This window comes from Hibiscus syriacus, unplaced genomic scaffold, assembly GCF_006381635.1.
Source record: "Hibiscus syriacus cultivar Baekdansim isolate YM2019G1 unplaced genomic scaffold, ASM638163v2 tig00110840_pilon, whole genome shotgun sequence".
Classification (NCBI taxonomy): Eukaryota; Viridiplantae; Streptophyta; class Magnoliopsida; order Malvales; family Malvaceae; genus Hibiscus; species Hibiscus syriacus.
In genome coordinates this window covers 471,331-497,678 of record NW_024062887.1, presented here as the reverse complement: position 1 = coordinate 497,678, position 26,348 = coordinate 471,331, and the positions used below count along the sequence as shown (strand labels likewise).

General features: G+C 33.9%; 1 long non-coding RNA gene and 1 pseudogene across 1 annotated transcript; one reads left to right on the top strand and one right to left on the bottom strand.

Annotated features, from left to right (window-relative positions):
* Positions 1-17,261: 17,261 nt before the first annotated feature.
* Positions 17,262-17,774, top strand: LOC120143230. Its single transcript, XR_005517916.1, has 3 exons — positions 17,262-17,315; positions 17,576-17,694; positions 17,757-17,774. It is a non-coding gene; the product is annotated as an uncharacterized LOC120143230 (long non-coding RNA).
* A 619-nt stretch (positions 17,775-18,393) lies between these two features.
* LOC120143229 lies at positions 18,394-22,876 on the bottom strand (annotated as a pseudogene).
* Positions 22,877-26,348: the final 3,472 nt, after the last annotated feature.

Here is a 26,348-nt window from a genome sequence, read left to right as displayed (position 1 = left end):
ACATGTTTAAAAGGCAGGCTATCATTGGAAAAATGCATGAAAATCCTGTATCTTTCGACCAAGAACCTATATATCCTTTAGGTTTTCCACCAGAACCAATTTATCACTCTGGTACTACACCTATACAAATCAATGCTCGCACATCAGCATTTCAAGAAGCCAAACCACATGAAAATCGACAAGAGGATCCTGTATCTTCAAGCAAAAATCCACTTATATCAGATGTGAAAATAGGGGATTTTAATGCTGAGCATCTAATCCCAGATTTGAATGATCTGAATGAGAAAGAAAAAGTAAATGAAGAATTGACCAGACAGATCAAGAGCTTAGAAGAACGAATGAAATCCGTGGAAATAACTGAATCATTCTATGGGTTTGACGCTAGTGAGTTGAGTTTGGTTCCAGACCTAATCCTCCCCATCAAGTTCAAAGTTCCCGAATTTGATAGATATGACGGTACCACATGTCCTTCATCCCACATTACTATGTTTTGTCGCAGAATGGCAGGATATGTGAAAGATGAGAAATTGTTAATTCACTGCTTTCAAGATAGTTTGACAGGACCAGCCTTAAAATGGTATACTCAATTGACCAAAGCCAACATTAGATCTTGGAAAGATCTAGCTAAAGCATTCCTAGAGCACTACCGCCACGTAACAGATTTGTTCCCTGATAGATGGACTCTCCAAAATTTGGAGAAAAAGAATAGCGAAACGTTCAGACAGTATGCTCAGAGATGGCGTGACACAGCAGCCCAAGTTCAACCATCTTTGTCAGAAAAAGAGGCCACAGTAATATTTGTCCATACATTGAAAGCTCCTTATTTAAATTATCTAATGGGGAATACAACCAGAAATTTTGCAGATTTGGTCATTTCTGGAGAACTCATTGAAAATGTCTTGAAAAGTGGCAAAATTGAATCAAATGAAGGGTCTAGTTCCGAAAGACCTATGTACCGGAAAAAAGAGAATGAAGTCAACAATGCAAACTCTTACAACAGGGATTCATCGAAAAGTGTTACAATAACCCAGCCAAGGGTTAAGAAAGAGGAAACAAACACTAATCGAGCAGAGTCCAGAGGATCTCGAAAGGAAAACGAAAGGTTGTCTTTTACACCTTTACCAGTACCATATGCTGAGATATATGATTCGCTGATAAAAACAGATGTCATACGACCTTATCCTTTGGTTCCCATACAACCACCATTCCCTCCATGGTATGATGTAAAGGCACACTGTGTTTACCATGAAGGAATTACGGGTCATTCTATTGAAAACTGTTTGGCATTCAAAAAGGGTGGTTCAAAATTTGATCAACACTGGAAAGTTGGAATTCAATTCACCATCTACATCAAATCATCCATTGCCAAATCATGGAGATAAAAACGTGAATGCAATTCAGGAAGAGAACAGAAAGAAAGCAAAAACTGACATTTCTGAAATTAAATATCCTTTTGTTTGGATATTTCAACAACTCTCTTTAGCTGGTATAATTCCACAACAATTCAGGCCAAAGCATAATGAAGGCAAGAATTATTGTGAATATCATCAAGAGAAGGGGCATGAAATTCAACTATGTCCTGAGTTTAGGGATTTGGTGCAAAAATTGATGAATAGCAGAGAGATAGAATTCTTTGAAGAAGAACCAGGGAAAAAAGAAGATGATGTTTGCTCATCAGAGGATTCTAAACCTAGTCAAAGAACAAATGATCCTGTGATCATTAATGTGAAATCATCTACAGTAATTTCTGCACCAACAAAGCCGAAAGTAGTTATCACAACTCCTTTACCATTTCCATACAAGGATACCCGCAGAGTACCTTGGAATTATACTATCAATGTTTCAATGGTAGGAGGATCTGTTTCTCTAGAAAAAACAGAAGAGAAAATACAGAGTCTGGGTTTGACATCTGAAGCAGTGAGTGAAGTCAGTTTCTTTACAAGAAGTGGGAGATGTTACTCTCCCGAAACATCCAATGCCTAGGAACAAGTGAAAACAAAAGGAAAAACCATGGTAATACCCCAAAAGGTATTTAATGATGAATCCCCTCCAGCATTCAATGAGCCTGTAACAGAAAAACAAGCGCAAGAATTTTTGAAATTCCTGAAACATAGTGAGTATAGTGTGGTTGAACAACTACACAAACAACAAGCGAGAATTTCTATTCTTGATCTATTGATGAATTCAGAAGCACATAGAAATGCTTTGATGAGAATACTTAATCAAACATTTATCCCTGAAGATATATCCCTCAATAAACTTGACAGAATTGTGGGACATATAGCCGCTGACAATTACATAACGTTCACGGATGATGAAATACCTGAAGGCGGAATGGGGTCAGTAAAAGCTTTGAATATCACGACACATTGTCATGGTCATGTTTTGCCAGGAGTATTGATTGACAATGGATCCGCTCTTAACTTGATTCCTCTAGTCACACTTCAAAGAATGCCTGTGGATAAATCACACATGAAGAATTATCAGAATGTAGTACGAGCTTTTGATGGTACTCAAAAAGAGGTGCTTGGGAAAATGGAAATATCGTTGTTAATCAGACCAGTAGTGTACAATATTGACTTTGTGGTGATGGACATCCACCCTACATATAATTGTTTATTAGGGAGGCCATGGATTCATTCAGCAGGAGCCGTTCCTTCTTCATTACATCAGAAATTGAAATTTGTTGTTGATGGACAACTAATATGCGTAGGAGCTGAAGAAAAAATCATTGCGTCTATAACAAGTGATGCTCCATATATTGAAACCAATGATGATGCTCTCGAATGTTCTTTCCGAGCTCTTGAATTTGTCAATGCAACCTTTATTGCAGAAGGAAGCAAAATTCCATATCCCAGATTATCTGATTGTACCAAGATGACGGTACGACAAACTTTAGGCATCGGAGCTAAAGCTGGGAAAGGTTTAGGAAAGAATCTTCAAGGGATTTCAGTTCCTGTAAGTATAAAGATAAAGAAAGATCGTTTTGGGCTTGGATTTAAGCCCAATTTTCAGCAAAAGAACAAAGAGATGAAAAGAAGATGTGAAGACAGAAAGGCAAGGTTGAAAGGAGAAGAAATCTTTTGGGAACACATGTTTTTCCCACAGTTGAAGACCACATTCAGATCAGGAGGAACAATTAATGTAGAACAACAGCTTGTTGAAGCCTTTAAAGAAGAAAAGTTGACGAAAGATCAAAGCATAGTTGAAGAAGCTATGAATGGATTATTTATCAACATGATCATGAATGATAACAAGACTGGCAAATACTTGGATAGGATTCGCCCATGTTTTCCTGGAGAAACACTCAACAATTGGACCACTGAAGATCTTCCTATAGTTTTTAATATTAACGCAGAGTAATATTCAGAACTAATCTTTATGTTTAGCTCAAAAGTATGAAAACTTTTTGTTATCTTGTAAAGGAAATTATGTTAACCTAATATTAAATATAAGAAATTTTCTTTAAAATTTTCAGATGGCAATCATTCTTTACATTTTCTTACATTTTTACATTTATTTATTTCATAAATTTACTATATTCTTTCGGAAATATGTCCGACTTAAATTTGCAGATGTCACAACGTTAATAGCATGTTTATTCCTAAATTTAATCAAGAGATAAATTTAGAGCAGCCCATATGTATGGAAGAAATCAATGGGTGTGAGGATGAACTAGAATGTGATGTTCCTACTGAATTATTAAGATTGGTAGAAAAAGAAGACAAACAAATTCTACCTCACAAAGAAGAGATTGAAACTGTAAATCTGGGAACAGATGAAGAAATAAAAGAGGTGAAAATGGGTACTACTCTGACAATCCAGATAAAACAAGAATTAATAAATCTTCTTCAAGAATTCAAAGATATCTTCGCCTGGTCTTATCAAGATATGCCTGGTTTGAGTACAGATATAGTAATGCACAAGCTTTCAATCAATCCAGAATATAAACCGGTCCAACAAAAGCTCAGACGAATGAGGCCAGAAATGTTGTTGCATATCAAAGAGGAAGTGATGAAACAGATTAATGCAGGTTTCCTACAGGCAGCTAAATACCCAGAATGGGTAGCCAACATTGTTCCCGTACCATAGAAAAATGGGAAAGTTCGAATGTGTGTGGATTACAGAGATCTTAACAAAGCTAGTCCGAAAGATAGCTTTCCATTACCCCACATAGACACCTTGGTAGACAATACTGCAGGACATGCATGGTTTTCATTCATGGATGGCTTTTCAGGATATAATCAGATAAAAATGAATCCTGAAGACATGGAAAAAACAACATTTGTAACCATGTGGGGCACATTCTGCTATAAAGTGATGCCATTTGGATTGAAAAATGTAGGGGCAACGTATCAAAGAGCCATGGTAACTTTGTTTCATGACATGATGCACAAAGAGATTGAAGTATATGTAGATGACATGATTGCTAAATCCCGAACTGAAGAAGAACATATTCAAAATCTGAGAAAGCTTTTCCAGAGATTAAGGAAGTATCAATTAAAGCTCAACCCCGCTAAATGCACTTTTGGGGTAACTTCCGGGAAACTTTTGGGATTTGTGGTCAGCAAAAAAGGAATCGAGATTGATCCAGATAAAGTAAAAGCAATTCAAGATCTTCCACCACCCAATACAAAAAAAGAGGTTCGAGGTTTTTTGGGAAGATTAAATTATATATCTCGGTTCATTTCTCAATTAACTGACAAATGTGATCCAGTGTTCAAATTACTTCGAAAGAACAATCCTGAAGTCTGGAATGATGAATGTCAAGAAACTTTGGATATTATTAAGAAATATTTATCCAATGCCCCAATTTTAGTATCACCAATGCCTGATAGACCGTTAATTCTCTATTTGACAGTCTTTGAAAATTCGATGGGATGTGTGCTAGGACAGCATGATGAATCTGGAAGAAAAGAAAAAGCTATTTATTATCTGAGCAAGAAATTTACTGATTATGAAATTCGATATCCACCAATACAAATATTATGTTGTGCTTTGGTGTGGGCTACTCGAAGACTCAGACAATATATGTTATATCATACTACTTGGTTGATATCCAAACTTGATCCTTTGAAATTCTTAATGGAATCACCAGCTTTGACAGGCAGAATGGCTAGATGGAAAGTGTTATTATCTGAGTTTGATATTGTATATGTCAACCAAAAAGCGATAAAAGGAAGTGTCATAGCTGATTTTCTGGCCAGTCGTGTATCAAATGATTATCAGCCTTTGAGTTTCAATTTTCCAGATGAAGATTTGTTGTGCATGTCCATGAATGAAGAAGTCGGAACAAATGATGCATCTGCATCTTGGAAGCTTTACTTTGATGGAGCATCCAACGCCTTGGGACGAGGAATCGGGGCAGTGTTAATTTCTCCAGAAAATATTTATTATCCCTTTACAAGTAGACTGGAGTTCTTTTGCACCAATAACATGACGGAATACGAAGCTTGTGTCATGGGATTGAAAGAAGCTATAGAAAGAAAAATCAAATGTCTCAAGATATATGGAGATTCATCGTTAGTGGTGTATCAATTGCGAGGAGAATGGGAAACAAAAGATCCCAAATTATTGGAATACCGAAATTTTACCCTCGAATTAGTGAAAGAATTTGAGAGAGTCACCTTCAATTATCTTCCTTGAGAAGAAAATCAAATGGCAGATGCTTTGGCTACATTAGCTGCTATGTTTCAGGCAACTAAGAAAGTTGATATGATGCCAATCAAAATGCAAGTATATAAAATTCCTGCACATTGTTATAGTGTGGAAGAAGAGGTAGATGGTAAACCATGGTATCATGATATCCTGCAATATATCAAAAATCAAAGTTATCCACAAAATGCATCTGAAATTGATAAAAGAACCTTGAGAAGAATGGATGCTGGATATTTTCTTGATGGAGAGATTATGTATAGAAGAAGCAATGATCAAATGCTATTGAGATGTTTAAATACCAGCGAAGCTAGAAGCATCATTGAAGAAGTACACAGTGGAATATGTGGAACACATGCAAATGGTCTTTCCATGGCCAGAAAAATAATGAGATATGGATACTATTGGGCTACCATGCACACAGATTGCATTGATTATGCAAGGAAATGTCATAAATACCAGATATATGCAGACAAGATTCATGTACCCCCATCTCCTTTATACATAATGACAGCACCCTGGCCATTTTCTATGTGGGGAATAGTTGTCATTGGTGCAATCACACCAAAAGCATTGAATGGACATTGCTTCATCCTTGTGGCAATTGATTATTTTACCAAATGGGTTGAAGCTGCTTCATATGCCAATATTAAGAGGTCCATAGTCTACAAATTCATAAAGAAAGAGATAGTTTGCCGGTATGGCCTACCAGAAAGGATCATTACAGATAATGCTCTGAACCTGAACAACAAAATGATGACCGAACTTTGTGCACAGTTTAAGATCAAACATGCAAACTCAGTGGCATATCGTCCAAAGATGAATGGGGCAGTTGAAGCAGCAAATAAGAACATCAAAAGAATTATTACAAAGACCATTGAAACTTACAAAGATTGGCACGAGAAGTTACCTTTTGCTTTATATACATACCGAACTACTGTTCGAACATCTACTGGGGCAACACCTTTTTCTTTAGTCTACGGGATGGAAGCAGTCTTACCAATTGAAGTTGAGATTCCATCGCTTCGAATGCTGAGAGAAACAAAATTGGATGAATCCGAATGGATCCAAGTTAGATTTGATCAATTGAACCTTATTGAGGAGAAAAGATTGAAAGCTATTTGCCATGGACAGATGTATCAGAAACGGATGATGAAGTCTCATGACAAAAAAGTACATCCAAGAGAATTCCAAGAGGGTGATCTAGTACTAAAAAAGATCTTGCCTATACATAAAGATTTCCGTGGGAAATGGATGCCTAATTGGGAAGGGCCATACGTTGTAAAAAAAAGGCCTTTTCCGGAGGAGCGTTGATCTTGGCAGAAATTGATGGAAAAATTCTGAGAAATCCAATAAACTCGGATTCTGTCAAGAAATATTATGCTTGAAGAAAAAAAGAAAAAGAAAAAAAAAGAGAAAAAAAAAGAAAGAAAGAAAAAAAAAGGGAAAAAAGAGAAAGAAAAAAAAAGGGAAAAAAAGGGGGGGGTCAAGGTGAAAACCCGTAAAGGGCATCTTGTAACCAAAGGAAGGATTTGAGTTGAAAACCTGAAAGGGCGGCTCAAATGCATGTTGATATTAGACATCTGGCAATTGAACCCTCTTAAGATTTTGACAGTTTGGGAGAAACTTCACATCTACAAGCATTTTGACAACGTTTGAGATCTTCCAGACAAAAGCTTACATCATTACTCTAAATTGTGTCAATTTGATTAATTTAGAAATACTTATACTAATAATTTGTTGAGTCATTTGAATTTTTATCATTCTTGTGCTTGCCATAACTTTGAATACAATTATTTAATTAACAAATTCCAAGTTCAATTTATTTGAGATTCAATTTATTTTCAAAAATTCAATTTATTCTTCTATGAATTAACATAATTTTGAAATAAGTTAAAGATTTCTGAATATCACTTTATGTTAATACTTTTAAAGGCATGGAATACAAAGTAAGCAAATCATCATCATCATAAAGCCATGAACAAGTCATTATCTGCACTCTGGTTATATAGGGTAACATTGGTTACAGTATTCCAAAAGTTGAAGATGACAAGTTTTACTGTCAACTAAACTGTTCCATGATTCGAAAAGAATGGGATATATTGGAGCAGCAGAAGAGACAGTTTGTTGTAGCAATCATTGCAAGTAAATGCACCAACAAAAATCTTCAAGCCCATGAATGATGTTTATTTCTTCCAGTAAGGTTGTTACGCTGGATGCCACCGACCACAAGATCAAGACCGTTAAAACTACTCATCAATTGCTCCAAGCGATCATCATTCAGTTCTTGCACATCTGTTTTCAAAATTATGGCAAGACAGTAAAAGGCAACCTCTGCATCATTAATCCCAGAGAAAAGAGACAGGACTTTGATACCACCATGGAACATGTCTCTATATAGATCCTTGTATATGATTTTTAGGGAAACCTAGAAGTATTTCCACCTCATCAGATTCAAGTGGAACAAGTGTCGTGTGCTCATAGCATCTTCTGGAAGTGTTCTTTGAGTTATCTAATCTGGTTTGGTATGAACCCCAAAAACCAATCATTGAATTTGGAAGATAAATGTGCTCATAACATCTTCTGGAAGTGTTCTTTGAGTTATCTGATCTGGTTTGGTATGAACCCCAAAAACCAATCATTGAATTTGGAAGATGAATGTGCTCATAGCATCTTCTGGAAGTGTTCTTTGAGTTATCTGATCTGGTTTAGTATGAACCCCAAAAACCAATAATTGAATTTAGAAGATGAATATGCTCATAGCATCTTCTGGAAGTGTTCTTTGAGTTATCTAATCTGGTTTGGTATGAAACCACAGAACCAATCATTGGATTTGAAAGATGAATGTGCTCATAGTAGAAATAAGAAGACCCAATAGCATCTTCTGGAAGTGTTCTTTGAGTTATCTGATCTGGTTCGGTAGGAACCACAGAACCAATTATTAGAATTAAAAGATGAACTGCATGATCGTCTTCATTAAGAAGCTTCTTTTCAAGCTTCTTCTACTTATTCCTTTCCCAAAAATCATAGCCCAAGTTTCGCCTTTTCTTGTAATTGGGATCATTGCATAATGGCTTCCTATCTTTTACCAGAAGAAATGCGTCAGCAGCCTTAGCCATTTGAGCAGCACATATAAAATCTGTCAATTTTGTAATTGATGAATCTGAACCATATCTCTTCATGGCTATTGAAGCCTCAGCCTCTGAGAATACCATTTCTTTTCAAGTATAACAGTCTACTCTCCTCATCAGAATCAGAATTCAAGATTTTCTCGGTATTAAAAGAACTATCGATATCTGCGAAATCATCTTGAAAGATCACTTCATAATCAGATGAGTTGTTATCAGAATCAACATGTTGCATGAATGCAAGCTTTTCAAGAGCCTATACTATTGAGTTTTATTCTCAAGAGATTTTGTGACATTATATCTACATCTACATTTATCAAAGATGATAGATTCTCTGATTTGAAGAAAGATTTATTGGGTTTCTATACAACTGAACAACTGAAGAAATACTCAGTTTACCAATCTAAAATCAAATAACTTAACATTCATGCATCATATTTAGGCATTTGCAAAAATAGGTGCATTTTCATTCATTTTCATCCATGTTGAATTTTAACAGGAATTTCAAAGATTTTAGCAAAGATTAAAATCCATCATTTGATGCATCAGCTTTTCCAGAGAAAGTTCATAATGAGAAGAACTCATCTGAAGAAGGAAGAAGAAGTTCATAATAAGAAGAACTTGTTCAACTTTTTGTTCAAATCCATCACTTGATGGATCAGCTTTTCCAGAGAAAGTTCATAATGAGAAGAACTCATCTGAAGAAGAAGAAGTCCATAATGAGAAGAACTCATCTGAAAGAAGAAATTCATAATGAGAAGAATTTGTTCAACTTTTTGTTCAAAACCATCACTTGATGGATCAAACTTTCCAGAGGAAGTTCGTAATGATAAGAATTCATCTGAAGAAGGAAGAAGAAATTCATAATGAGAAGAATTTGTTCAACCTTTTGCTCAAATCCATCATTTGATGGATCAGCTTTTCCAGAGAAAGTTCATAATGAGAAGAACTCATCTGAAGAAGGAAGAAGAAGTTCATAATGAGAAGAATTTGTTCAACCTTTTGTTTAAATTCATCATTTGATGGATTAACATTGCCAGGTAGAGTTCATAATGAGAAGAACTTGTCATCTGAAGAAGAAGAAATTCATAATAAGAAGAATTTGTTCAACCTTTTGCTCAAATCCATCACTTGATGGATCAGCTTTTCCAGAGAAGTTCATAATGAGAAGAACTCATCTGAAGAAGAAGAAGTTCACAATGAGAAGAGCTTGTTCAACCTTTTACATAATTTTATCACAGAAGCAAATAGATTAGCATCAAACTTTCCAGAGAAAGTTCATAATGAGAAGAACTCATCTGAAGAATAAGAAGTTCATAATGAGAAGAGCTCATTCAACCTTTTGAATAACTCTATCACAGAAGGAAATAGGTCAACATCATCCCCAGCGGAAAGTTCATAATAAGAAGAACTCATCTGAAGAAAAAGAAGAATTTATTCAACATCTCCATATTAATCAAGTGAAGTCAAATGAAAAAAAACTTATTATCTTTTCGTCTTTGCTCTATTCTTGTTAACACAAGAATAAGCAAAGAGGGGCAACTGAAGATACTCATTTTTTTCATTTAAATATTATTTATATTATCATTATTATTATTATTATTATTATTATTATTATTATTATTTTATTATTAATAAATATTATTACAGGCCCAAATCAGATTGGACCGGCCCAGTTACAAAGGACCCAACTGGCCTAAACCCATCTGGAAACCCTAAACCCAGATTAGGGTTTGATCTCTAACCCTAGCCGCCTCATCATCACAGCCGTTGGATCTGAGAGATCCAACGGCCTACACTCATCCAGCACAAACCCTAGGGTGATGATACCCTAGGGCCACGCGGCCGCCGCAGGTGCTCCCACCATCTCCACCGCTGCCACGTCTCACCGAAAGCTCCAGAAGGTCGGCCGTAGCCGCACACGTCTCCCCTAAACGGTGAGTCACCACTGGAAGTCCGGTGACTCACCGAAGAACCCCTTTTGGACCGGTCTGAAGCCATCACCGGTAGTGGCTATAAAAGCTACCGAGCCCCTGAAAAAAGAAAAAAAAAAGGGAGAAAACACGACAACCAGCAAAAACACGGAAGAAAAAAAAGAAAGGAAGAACGGAGAACAAAAAACCCCACAACACAGCAAGGAAAGGAAGGAGAGAGACTTACCGTGGAAGCCACCGACTTGATCGGAGTCACCACCGGCCTCTAGACGTCAATAAAAACCTTCGAAAACCGAAGGTATATTCTTAGATTTGCTCCGATCGGGAGCTATTTAAAAGAAAAGACCACCGGAACCGTCATTAGGACGGTCCGATCTACGTTTTAGTGTAAAACAAAATTATTCCGGCCACCGAAGGTGGTGGCCGGCGGCGGGGTCAACACCGGCGAACGGCTGCCGGCCAGAGAGCTTCTCTCTGTTTTAGAGAGAAGCAAGAGAATTTGCATTCTCTCAGAGAAGAGAGAGAGAAAGAAAAAAAAAGAAATGAGAGCTGGCCCTTCGGGCCAGCCGGTTTCGGGCTTAAATAGCCTTTCCCGAACGACTTCGTTTCGGGGAGGGCTATTTGTGTAATTTTTAATTGTTAAATCCCGTCTGCAACTATCCTAACTTGTAATCTTTACATTTTAGTCACTAAATCAAATTTATAATCCTTTTAATTTGGTCTCTAAATTTTATTTTTTTTATTTTAGCCCTTAACCGTATTTATAAATATTTAGGATAAATAACATATTTAGTCCCTTAATTTTAATAAATAATATTTTAATCCAGAGTATATTTTTAATTTATTTAATCTGATATTCAAATTTTATATAATTTTATTTTAGTCACTAAATTAATAAATAGGGAAAATAGCATGATTAATCCCTATAATTTTAAATAATTAATTAGGATTAAGTATTTAATTTTAATTTTATTATAATTTAGTCATTAATTTTAAATATTTTCATTTATTTTACTGCTTTTAAATATATAATTGTATTTTTATTGTTTTAATTTTACTTGTTAATATATTTAAATATTTTTTTATTATTATATAGTCATATAAATATATATATAATAAATAATATTTTATATTTTTTTATATATAAATTATTTTAATATTTATTTATTTATTTTTCAATATCAAAGAAAAGGGCAGTCTTAATACAACTGGATGTCCTATTCTGGTATTTTAAAATTAAATATTATAAAAAATTTTAATTATTATAATATATATCGAAGAAAAGAGATGTCTTAAGGTACCTAGAATTTTTAAATTTTTAAATAGAGACAATTTATAATTAAAAAGTACCAATTTTGGGCGTTGTAGGGGTGCTAATCCTTCCCTAAACGTAACCGACCACGAATCCCTTTTTATTATTAAAAAGAACGAATTTTTGGTCAAAACGCAGATCAGTTTATCTTTTAATTGATGTTTTCTTAAAAACTCTTTTAAAAGATAATTTTTTTTGATATTCGACCTACCTGACCCAAAAGGCCGATAGCGACTCCCAAATTATTTTCAAAATCATTTATTCACATCAATTTTCCCGCCAAGTAAAAAAATTCGTGCCCGGACGAAAACTGATTACGACAATATCGATACCCTCATTGTCCTCTACACTTACTCTTGCTTTAAAGCTTAAACCATACCCTTGGTATTGATACTGGCCTTACAGTATCAATATTGGCCTTACAGTATCAATACTCTCTTTGCAGTATCGATACCATTCTTAAGGTACCGATACCCCTATAGCTATTTCATTCATTTTAACCCAACTTTAAACACCTTCTATAGCACTTATTCTATTGTTTTACACTTATTCGATCCCATTTATGGTCATACTATGGATCTAGGGCCTTTCGGGCAATGTTTTGGCCAAAACAGACTGAGCCCAAGAGTATCGATACTCGTGCAAAAGTTTCGATACTTTATATAAGTACCGATACTTTAAACATTTTGTTCTGCCCAATTTTAAAACTTTCTGGGTTCAAATCTATGACCTGAAGCTTCGATACTCTTGAAAGAGTATCAATACTCTTGCCTAGAAACTCATGAATTTGCCCAAAACGAAGAACAAGTATCGATATTATCCATATAGTATCAATATTTGCCTGCAGAAGTCATAAAACAAGTACGAAAAACTTTATTTCTCAATCCCAAATACCTTAGTGAGGTCCCCAAACATGCTTAAAGTTTTATGTGAATACAAGGAGCATAAATAAGGCTTTATATCATGCTTATAACATCAAAAGAACAATCTACCATGGAAATTGCTAAACATACTTTAAACTTAACTTTCTAGCACATCTTAACTTTCCATGATCTACACTTGTTATGAGAAAGCTATAAGTGTGTTACCTGACCTTCTTGGTTGCTAAACTCCTCTTGAATCAACTAGGATTTACCTTACCTTTATCCTTTGTTTTGAAAATCTTTTTACCTCTTTAACTAAACCAAGCAAGGAAATGGATTACTACTCAACTAGAGGTTAGATTAAGCTTATATACAACCTCTACAACTCAAATATACCCAAAAATAAGCTTAAAACACTTGAATTCTCTCAACTCCCAAAAACCTATTTTCTAAAATCTTACCCAAAATTAAAGATTAATGGCTTGAAATGAAGCTTAAGGGATGAGGAATATGATTCTTACATTGGTTTCTTCAAACTAGGTTTGGGATTCAAGAAACTTCTATTTTTTTGTTTTCTCTTGGGAATGAAGAAGAAATAAGAAGAAAATAGGAAAGATGGGAGATCTTTTTGGTGGAAGGTTCCCGTGAAATCTAGATAAATAAGGGAGCTTATAACCTTTAAAACCAACTATGGGTAAACTACACTTTTGGTTCCCCTTTTTTTTCTCATACTTAAAACCATCACTTACCCTTAACTCTTGGGCCTTACTTAAGCCCAATACCTATAACTTGGTCCAATTATCTTGGAAAGTCTAATTGGCTTGACTTAGAGGTCTCGGATTGACCCAAACTACTAACCTGAGTTTTGGGTATTACATGGACAATAATATATTGAATGAGATATAATAGTCGTTTAATATTTTAGGACCATATTTTATCTTATCACAGTTTGAAACATATAAATAGTTGAGTTTGTTTAGCTTGGACTGTCATCAATTTTTTAACAGAAAAGGATGACTTTGGAACATATGAATAGTCAATTGATGATTTTGTAACTTTTAATAGTCAGTGGACTCAATAAAGCAATGTTCTATAATCAATGGATCATTTCATACTTTTAATAGTCAATGAACTCAATAAATCACTACCCTATAGTCAGGGGATCATTTGTATACTTTACCCTAAATAATTATATATTTTATATTATTATAAAACATCATTAAATTGATTTTTGAGGTTTAAAAATATATCTATAATTTAAGTTGAGTCTTATATAAAAAATATGAATTTCTATATTGTTGAGCCTATTTTGATATAATAAATTTAAGGGCAAAATTTTTTTGGACTTGATTCAAATTATTCAAAATTAAAAATAATTCAAAGTCAATAAAACTTGAATTTGAACACAAAAATGATTTTCTAGAAAACAAATACTGACATTGTTCTTACAGTATCGATATTGTTCTTGTAGTATCGATACCTAAAGTAAGGGAAATATCGGTACTCTTATGGCAGTACCGATACTGTCTATTGATTTAAGTGTGTTCAGATTACAGTATACAAAATTAGAACCGATACTCAAAGGAGTATCAGCACTACTGTATAGTAGTATCAATACCGTAAACCCTAGTATCAATACTCCCAACCCAACAGTCATAAAATATCTAGTTTTTATTAGTACAATATCGATACTCATCACCCAAGTACTTATATTCCTGGGTCTAAGCAGTTTTATTTTGCAGATTTTTAATCGCAAACGACTCCAAAACATCCCAACAACTAGAAACTCATTTCAACAAATAAAATGAAGTTGAAGACACTTGAAGAAAGTTACAACACCTATACAAGAAATCCACATGAAGAGAAAAGCTTTTTCATTCTTATTTTTCCTTTTCTCTTATATATAAGTTCTTTTAGTGAGCTTAATTGTGTAAACACCTTTCTTTGAGAGGTTTATTATTTACATTTTCTTTATCCTTTTGTAAAAGATGTTTGGTTCTAGTTTAGCCATTGAAACTAGGGAGTTGTAAAAGGTTACTCTTGAGCCTAGAAAAAGAAATAGCAAATTAGTGAATTTGTTAAAAAAATCTTTAGTGTAGAGCTAAGGTAGCGGATGTAGACTTGGTTGATAAGTCGAACCACTATAAATCATTATTCAATTTGTCTATATTTTCTCTCCATACTCACAAAATTTTTATTTGGTCAATTCACCTCCTCTTGACACCATTTTCAGTTAATCAATTGAGCTTCGAAAATCCTAACATATATTGATACAATAAATATAAAAAATTGGCTTTTAATGAAAATAAACTTATTAAAGTTTAAATTCATTAGATCACTTAATTTTTTTTTAAATATTATAGTTTGATGCTTTGTTGAGTCCCTCGACTATTGAAAGTTACAAAATAGTCTCTTGCTTGCGCCCTACCTATGGATATCCGGACTATATATATACTTTAGACACCCTATACTAGAAGAAATTGGGTGTCTGAATTGTTTCCCGAGCATCAACCACGGCTAATTTTATGTCATCCTAATTATTTGGTTTCTATGTTTGAATTAAACATCGTAAATATTCTCACTTGTAGTTTTATTTGATAATATAATAAAGTATTGGTGTACATCGGGTATAATTCCCTTAAAAATGATCATTTTTGCCCAAAATATACTGAAAGTAATGATACTAACCCAAGAGTATTGATACTCCTACAAAAGTTTCGATACTTTATATAAGTACCGATACTTTTAAACATTATATTCTTCCTAGTTTCAATACTTTCTGGGAGTTTCGAAACTATGACTCGAAGTTTCGATACTCTTGAAACAGTATCGATACTTCTGCCCAGAAAACAGTTTTCTACCCAGAAATGAAGAATAAGTATCGATATTAGCCCTATAGTATCGATATTTGACTTGCAGAAGACTTAAAAATAAGCACAAAAATGCTATATTTGACTCCCAAAGACCATTGTAAGGTCCCCAAACATGCTTAAAGTCTTATGTGTCATAAAAAGGGCATAAATAAGGCTTGTGTCATGCTTAAAATTCCAAATCATAAAATCTACCATTGATATGCTCAATAAGCTTATTTCTTACCTTCATGCTATTCAATACATTAACATGACCCACTAAGAGTATAGATAAGTTGTAAATGTGGATACCTTGATTTATAGGCTAAAGCAAAGCTCCAACTCACTCAATGGAAGCTTCTTCCTTCCCTTTTGTATTGGAGGCTTCACCCACTAATCAAGATAATAAAAAGAAGCTTTCTAAATTAACTATGTAATGAAAATAAGGATTAGAATACTTCCAAAAACCTAAATCTAACAAAAACGACCTAGAATCCTTAGATTTATTAAACCTCACAAAAACTCATTTTGGAAACCATAGAGGAAAACTTGCAAAATGGAGCTTAAATTAAAGCTTGAAAAATGGTGATTCATAATCTTACCTTGGATCAAGGTAACTAAGATTGGATTGCTTGAAACTTAGCTCTTGAAAGGAAAGGAGATGAAAAATGCTAGAAGAACGAAGGAGAAGAGTATCTGGTAAAATAATTTTGGGTTTGGTTCATGTGAATATGATATAAAATGGGGGAAAGATTACAGCTTCACTTAAAAATGAGTAAACTACTCTTTAGGTCCCTACACTTTCAAGCCCACAAGAAAATCATCACATTTCCTAATTCTTTTGGGCCCAACTCAGCCCAATTCCCATTAAACTTGGTTCAAACCATTTTAATAAATCTTTTGGGTTCTAAAATGGGTCTCGGGTTGACCGGAACTACTAACCCAGGTTTCGGGGTTTTACAAGATGCTTTTTTTATTGCAATCATGATCGATTTGTATGTTTGAGATGTTGGAACTTGGAAGTGGAACAAGTGCAAACCAAATGCAACCAAGTTTTTCCTTTGATTTCCAGATCCAAGATGATGAACTAACGTGGAGCATGTAATGTTTAATCACAGGCTCACTGGACAATGATGCCAATATTTCATATTGTGATTCTGTTTGGTACTTGTTCGTGTTTGTGATGTATTGATCCTTGCTCATGGTTTTTCATTTGTTCTAATTTTCAGGATTTAATGCGGAGACCATTGAATATAAGAACATCAGTTTCACTGTGTGGGATGTTGGTGGTCAGGACAAGGTATCTGATATTTAGCCTTGTTATTTCAGTAACATTGCAAATGACCATTTGATTTCTGGCACAATAATTGTTAGGACTCTTTGCATAGCCTGATATTCATGTAATGGCTAACCAATAATGTCATTTCTTTTCATTATTAATTGTGCAGATTCGTCCATTGTGGAGGGGCATTACTTCCAGAATACACAGGGTCTCTCTCATTTTTGTGGTAGATAGCAACGACAGAGACCATGTTGTTGAGGCTAGGGATGAATTACACAGAATGTTGAATGAGGTCTTGTAGTTACTTTTTAGTAGATTTTTTTTTCTGTCGCTATTGTTTATGCATGCTCTTTATAGCTGTTGTAAGTGGCTTTTGGATTCTATCTCTACTGTGTTCATATAGAATTACATTTAGTAGCCAAGCCATACGGTAGTAAAACAGCAGCCTAGTGTTTCATAGACTCTATGGTGGTCTGGAAAAGTCCATTGCCCTTGGTTTAAGTTTTGATGAACTTTCATGATCAAAGCATTTTAACCATTTCGTGATTGCAGGATGAACTGGGAGATGCAGTGTTGCTCGTATTTGCAAACAAGCAAGATCTTCCGAACGCAATGAACGCTGCTGAAATAACCGATAAGCTTGGCTTCCATTCCCTTAGACGACGTCACTGGTAAGCATTTACATTGTGTTTTCCTGTTGTAGTTTGCAATCTTGTTGTTCATAAGCACTGAGGTACATCCAGAGCACCTGCCTAACCTTCGGTGAGTGGCTTTATGAGGGTTTGGATCGGCTTTTCAACAACATAGCAAAATGATCGTGAGCTAGTTATCCGTTTATGAGAGTTTGGATCGGCTTTTCGACAACATAGCTAATAAGGTATAAACTGATAACTGGCTCACGATCATTTTGCTTAATCCCTTCAACCTTAATGATCAGACTTTTCGATGTTCTCGCTGTAATATCTACAGTGTTTATAACTCCACGAGGACGAGGGTGAGATAATTTCTGGAATATAATTTCACATCTACTTTGGTAATTGGGTATTGCATTAATTACTTGTGCTGGAACGATTGACATTCATACGCTTCCTGTTTTACGCCTTAATAAGCCCCCATCTTTTGATTTCTACTTTCAAGTGGTTTTACTGTTACAACTTGAAAAATATAATTGAAAATTTATTCATATAAACTATTTTTTTAATAAAAATGCAATTAGAATTATTACATTACAACTTAAAAAAAAAGTTGACCTAAAACAATAATAAATTAACAAATATTAAGATATAATTGTAAATATTTTTATTATGTCATATAATTTCGTCTATTTAAAAATAAACTTGAACTCAAATCTGATCCCGACCCTAAGACTAAACTTGAATAAGTTCAAACCAATAAAGGCCCAAATCCAAAATAATTCAAACCTAAAATAACCCAACCCGAACCTGCACAAATAGGCCGATTGCCACCATGTAATCACTGGCAAGAAGCAATAGGGGAAGACTGCCTAACATCCGAAAGAGTTTCAAACGGAGACATCGTTACAAAGACGTTGATCATATTTCATATAAAAATATTGATGCATCGACATACAGATGACTTCGAACACATTAAAAACTTGAGGATTCATCTGTCAACAGCTGCTTACAACATCCGGTTTCTCCGATGTGACCTCCATCTTTCTTTAATATCACAGACTTGATCGAGCTGGCAACAATGTTCATTTATTTTCTTTGATAACGAAAGCTCCTTGTCCAAAATTTCAGAGTCGCGGCTGCCCTTGATTCTGTCGGCTTCAGCAATTAGATCATTTATCAGCATCTCGGTGGTTTTTGCAGGTATTCCACTTAGATACCAAGAAATGGGTGGGGGAGGAGAGATGGCTGGTTGAATCAGTTGGTCTAAGCTCACCTTTGATCCAATCCTTCCTTTACCTCCGGGACATAAGCAATACTCTGCCCATGTCTTCGGTTTGACAGGAAAACAGGTTTCCTCATCGACAAAAAGCGGTTCAACTCGCCAGTAACCTTCAAACTTTTTCATGAATCCGTTGCTCATTTGTTTGAACCTCATCTGTTAACCATGATCATCAGAATTAAGAGTTAAGCACTAGTAACCCTTGCACAATCTTTTTTGCAAGAAACTTCTGTGTCAAGTAATCTGAGCAAGATAAGTTTAAGCAAAAGAAATCAAGCAAAACTCAGGCTCTGGTTTTTAGTCGATATAGGTATTCTTATCCAAAAAATATATATATATAACTAAGGCTCCAGTATTTAGTCGGATATAGGTATTCTATGTGTTTAGAGATTCTTGGAAAATCATCTCTTCAAAATCATTCCAAATGTGTCAGGCACTCAGGCGCTTTAAGAAAAATGAGAAGTTGGATTAATATAGGCTCAAACTACAAACTCAGCTCCTCAAAAACTGAATTCCTTACGGCCAAGGATCTCTTGTGGAATCTATAAAAGAAAGTAATTGGGGAAGGGGGACAGGAGGGATCCATACCGAGTGATCTTCTCTGTTTTGATCCACTAGAACATGAACTGAGATGGTTCCCGACCACAAAAGGAATCTCCACATGGCTGATTGTTCTACTTCGACCACTTGTCTTTCACCTTCATCAATTAAAACCTTTCATGATACCACCTCCTGAATCCGATTATCAGTTCGTTAAAATAAAAACAGGAAATTTCTAAAACTGCCATTCCCTCATATGGGTAGTTGCTATGTTACTCAGACTTGAGTGTGTTTCGAATTCCTTCATGTGTTTGGAGGGTCCTTTGAGACCATATCCTCATAACGAAGTCCAAACCCATGTCAAACACGGTGCTTTAAAATAAATGAAGTGCTGGAGCAACATAGCGTAATTGTACTGTAATAAAAAAAACTTCAGATTAATTATTGTGGGTGAAAATGTAACACTCACCTTAACGTTTTTGAAAACTCTCCTGTTATCAGGATCAGTGACAATGTTATACACCGCATCTGGGGTAAACTCAACATCAACTGTTGCCTTAAGGTGGCAAAGAGAGCCTTTCACTACACTGACCTGCCAAAAATAACGTTAGATTTCTAGTACTTTGCAAACTGATAGATCATTAGGACAAAAGATCCGATGAAGTAATCAAGAAAGTAAATTGACAGGAATGTGGTGCAAACATTGGATTTATAATTATCTTTCATTATTAGAAACAGTGTTTTTTTCTTAAGTGTCGTCTATATGAACGAAATGGTACTACGGAAGTGACATGAGTATGAGAGACACCGTGTTCTATTTTCTTTTAGTCATTGGAGGATCGTATCCAATATCTATGTCTGGGATAAGCATCGAAAATGAATGTTAGCATCACGAAAAATGAAGAGTCAAAGCAACATAAATGTCGTGTTCTAGACTGATCTAATGCTAAAATCCTTAGTGATAGACACCATGTTTAAAACAAAGGGTGAAACTAGCATCATTCTTGAGAATGAAACAATAAAATTCCAAATACCTCTTTACCTCTATTTCTGGAGGTGGACTGACCCATGAAGGATTTTCTCTCCAAGCTTGCAAATGTTTCCCCTGATCCTTCCACAATCCGACAGATGAACGGTTCTTCTCAAGAAAAGAGTTCACTGATTTTATTCTGTCACCATCTTTGGCTAATCTCTTGAGCTGTGACTGTTACAAAAAGAAAGGGAATTTGTCCGTCAAATTCTAATAACGAGAGAAAAAAGAATCTATGAACATGACATCCATTAAAATAAATTTCGTGCAACGTAAGAGCTATGGCTAACCTTAAGACAGTTTTGAAGTTTGTGAGGAAGTTGAACAAGAAAGGCAGAAAACACTGGATCAAGAACCTTGGATTTTCCATTCCTGGGGATATCTATGTTTACTTTTTTCACTTCCATTCTCACCTGTGAAAGGTGAATATAAGCAGGCCTTAATCCATTACCAATTAACACATGTATTCTTATCCTTTCAAAATTTCTGATATTTTGGGCGGATCAGCAATAGTGGAAATTTTCATCTTTGCTTGGCAGCAGGATAATTTTGATAACTACTCATAGTTATATTGCTATGACTTTTCATTTTTCTTAAATGCCCGTATCTGACACATGTTCATATATGGATAAGAAGATATGGCCACCAAAACTAAAAGATAAAAAATTGAACATACTTTTGTAATCTGATACAACCGAGATAGTGTAGCGTAGGCACTTAATTATCGATTTCTTGACTATGTTGCATTTTAAATGTTAGATTCAAAAATCTGTATAGCTTTGAAGTACAAATGAAAGATATAGCATAGAACCACAGCTTATTTATCAAGTCTAAATGAAAATTTGTCAGCCTATGTTGAGTCACTTGGAGTGCAAGTGATGAATATGAGTGAGTCCTAAACACAGGTATTTTTTTCTTCTAAACTTTTCCATAAATTTGAAGTGTCTTTGGAGGATCATATCATCATATCGGTTATGTGCCCAACATAGATGTCAGATACAAGTACTTCAAGAAAAGTGAAGACAAAGTAGATCTTATGCACCAAAGATAAGAAGAAACAGACCCTTAGTTAAACTAGTAAACCACACACTACAATTATACACTCTTTAGGACTATCTGTTGTATCTGTAAATATAGGACCTTAGGACATACGCATTCAGGTTGAATCAAGAACATTATGTCGTATATTTAATTTCATCTATATTACTGAGATTTGGTTCTAGTGTTGGACAAGAGTCTATATTGAGTACAGATCCGTTCAATACTTTTCAAGATTTTCATGTAGTTGGAAATTTGAGGGAACAATATTTTTATGCACCAAAGATTTTCAATATAGACGTCCAACACTCAATATGTACCCAACATAGATGTCAGATGCATGTTTTACCCTCAAATCTGTTCAAAATTTATCAAGTCTAAATGAAAATTTGTCGCCCTAACATTGTCTAAATATGCATCAAATTTGAGGGTAAAACATGGATGCTTCAAGAAGAAAGAAGTCATAACAATATATATAACTTTTCATCAGTTAATTAACAGAAAGTACATCTTTTAAAGGAAGTAATTTTTACTTGGAAACGCTGGAAAAAGTCCTACAATCAGATTAAACTAACAATAATCCCCAAAGATCAACCTATGAAACAATTAATCAAATCAAGTTAATCTCTAAAGAAATTCCGCATAAATCTAAATTCAAGATTTCCCTTCAAGACAGATCAATTGGAATCACAATCCATCAATACAATGTTTTTGAATATTTAAATGCGAATTTCATTTGTTACATAAATTGTAAAAAAATATATATGAAACTCAAAATCATAAATATCTACATGAATTTCAAATTCACCCCTAAATAGACATCCAAGAAATCCACAGATTACATTTATATATTGTCTATCATCGAATTTTACACCAGTCTAAAATCCGAAATCCAAATTCCTAAATGCAACCTAAAACGTTGTAATCAAAAGATAAAAGGCAGATACAAGAAAACTGAGAAACAGAAACCGAAAAACGAACATCCCAACAGAAATCGAACAACTTTTTGCGATGAAAAATTAAGAAAAATAATCAGAGAAAAAAGGGTTCAACTTACAGTATGAATCTGGGGACAAGAATATTCATTCCAGTTGATACCCCAAGTGAAAAGAAACAAGAAAACAAAACCCAAGAGTTTAAAACTCAGCAAATTGGCAATGGGAAATTGAAAGGGGGTAGCTTTTTCCTTTGGAAGTCTAGAGGTCAGGCGGCAAAAGAGATGAAGCACATGAAACACGCTATACAAAGGGCGGCAACGAGCTTGGTCTTCGGAAAATAAGAAAGTCTTCAACCATTCAACCAAATGAAGCTTCCTGAAAATAGATATAAACAGCTGAACCTAACTTTATTATTACTATTTGAGACCGACCAAAAAAATGGGGGAAACGAGTACCAAATGTCGATTTTTATTTGGATTCATTGGGAGGATAACTGAATTTGTAAATGTGGTTTATTCCTTTCCAGACAAATCAGATAAGGATTAAAGCTTATGAAAAGTGTGCTATTTTTTTATTTAAATGTTATATTTTTTTTATTCAAATAAGTTAATAACTTCTTTAATCTATATATAAGTTAATATTTATAGTAATATTTTAATTGACCGATTAGATTACATAATATTTTATAAAATAACTCATCTATTACTAAATACATAATTGATTAAGATTATAAATTTCTTTATTAAATTATTACTTAATAATTCACTATACTTTCCAATAAAATCACATCTTTATCTATTGTTTAGATTCCGAAATTTATATTGTTAATGGTTAAAAGAAGATTATGAATTTAAATTTTTTTTATGAATATATATTATTTTATTAAGAAAAACATGTTTTGTTATCTTAATTATTTTATTATTGTGAAATTCATATGGCATGATCGTATCAAACCGTGTACTATATACGATGATGATGGGTTTCTGCAGTTGCAGGTAGCTATCACAAGGTGCTTTCGAACCAATGGACATGTTGTTTTTAATAAAAGACTAGTGATTTTCAAAAAAAAAAAAAAAAACTACCTCTGTCACCACTGCTACTGCAGGCATCAGATGCCTCTGTCACAGATTTTTCCCAACTTTCATACGATTGCTTAACAGTACCCAATATTAGTCGGTTACCCTTTGTCCACTACTAACCCAAAGAAAAGCATTGTCGGGATTGTCTAAGGAAAAGCGGGCTAATATATATTTAATATACGGTATTACTGAATATATTATAATATATTTAATAAATTCGGTTTAACGCTACCGGAAATATTGAGTAATAATAATGTAGTAGGTCTAAATCATAAAGAAATATTAAAAAATTTGGCAACCGACAAACTTAACTTGTCGGTTTGTGTCGATACAAATGAAAAATGTATCGCTCCATAGCAATATTACAGGTAAAAATATGACAAAATCGGTCTCGAAATGACAAAATCGGTAAAACGATACCGGATATGTTGAAAGTGTCGATAATTTAATATAAGTATCGACACTTTTGGAATTTAAAAGAGAAGAAGTTATAGCACCTATAAAGTGTCGATACTTTAAAAAATGTATCGATCCATAACAATATAACAGGTAAAAATATGACAAAACTTGTCTCAAAAATGACAAAACCAGTAAAATAATACCGGATATGTTGAAAGTGTCGATAATTTAATATAAGTATCGATTTTTTTTAATTTAAAAGAGAAGTTATAGCGCCTATAAAGTGTCGATACTTTAAAAAAATATATCGATCCATAACAATATAACATGTAAAAATATGACAAAATAGGTCCCAAAATGACAAATCCGGTAAAGCGCTACCATATATGTTGAAAGTGTCGATAATTTAATATAAGTATCGATACTTTTTGAATTTAAAAGAGAAGAAGTTATAGCGCCTAAAAAGTGTCGATACTTTATGAAAATGTATCGATCCATAACAATATAACAGCTAAAAATATGACAAAACCGATCTCAAAATGAAAAAACCGATAAAGAACTATAGGATATATTGAAAGTGTCGATACTTTAATATAAATATCGACACTTTTGGAATTTAAAAGAGAAGAAGTTATAGCGCCTATAAAATATCGATACTTTAAAAAAATATATCGATCCATAACAATATAACATGTAAAAATGTGACAAAACCGGTAAAGCGCTACCGAATATGTTGAAAGTGGCGATACTTTAATAAGTACGCGTAATAAATTATCGATACTTTCAAAGAAATAGGTAAATATCCTATCGAAAGTATCGACACTTAACAGTAAAATATCGACACTTAGGTAGTTGTATCGATTAAATATAAATAACATATCCAGTGTAAATATAAAGGCATATCTAAATTTCCTCTGAAAATAGATAAAATTTTTGAAATCAAAGCGTAATTGTTGCTGCATTTTAGAAGGTGTTTCTACGGCGAAGTTTTGTTTGTTTGTTGCTGCAGTCGAATCGAAAGATACGTTGTTAAAACCCTAGTTTTTTATTATTACAGTAATCGAAAATAGAGTTTTTATGTGTTGTTATTTGGGGTTTTCGAAGTAAAGAAACATTTGAGACCGAATACATGTAGAAAGTGATATTCTAGGTAGATGATAAATATCGATACTTTTATTTAATATTATAGGTAAAAAATGATATTATACGTAAACAATGATATTATAGGTAAAAATGATATTACATGTAGAAAGTTATATTATAGGTAGAAAATAAATATGGATACTTGTATATATATAATATATATGTAGAAATGATATTTTGAGGTTGTATAAATGTGCCGACACTTGTTATAATGGCCATTCAAATTCTTTTGAAGACCAACCATTTTACCACAAGAGTGATTATTGATTTTTGTATATTGAATATAAAGTGTATGTAAGCAGTATTTGATTTGATTTACGCAAACTGATATATGAAGGGAAAATGAAGTCAATGGGTGGAAAGCAACCAAAGGGTGGATATATGTACTTCTAGTAAGTATCAATGTCTTTTTGTTATTATTGTTGAAAGGCTAATTAGATTAAAGTATTTAAGAACTTTAAATTGATTACAAATTTTAAATGTTGATAGTATGGCCGAATGCAAAAGGATGAAGGAAGATGGCACACACAGCGGTTCGGTATGTAAAATGAAATTGACATTGAGTATTATTTAGTGCTAATGTATTGATTAAGAAACGTTTATGCTTAATATTAGGTGACAAAAGATGTGAGGTCGAAATGGAATTCGATGAGTGATACTGAAAATGAACTTTACTGTAACCCTCCAGACCGAAAATGGTAGCCCGATCCGATCCGGGAAGTCACATTAGGGTCACCGAAGCGACCCACTGTAAAAATAGCGGAAAATTTAAAACTTTTATTGAAACGTGTAAACTTATAAAATCAGTTTTCACTATTTAAAAATAAAACAGATTTCCAGACTCGTATATAAATCAAAATACAATTACATACCCCCTAATCACATGTACCTTACTCTGCAACAACGCCGGAAGAACCCTTACTGAAGTCGATAGATGCACTGGTACAATTCTTTTAATCTGAAAAGGTGAGTAATAGAGTGAGCTTCGAAAAGCTCAGTAATACAAAACTACCAGATAATGCTGATGAACGTGCAGATACAGATAAATATATATTTCCTTATTATTTCCGAACATTTACAGATTATTATGCTGAGCAGAGATCCTACTGATATTTCAGGTGGTAACAGACAATGAGCTTTCAGTTCAGAGAAATATTTCAGATGACTGAGTTTAGGAGATCATAATAGGTTTCTAGTGTGTTCCCAAAAATCATGTAACTTTTAGATCTTTTTATATATATATA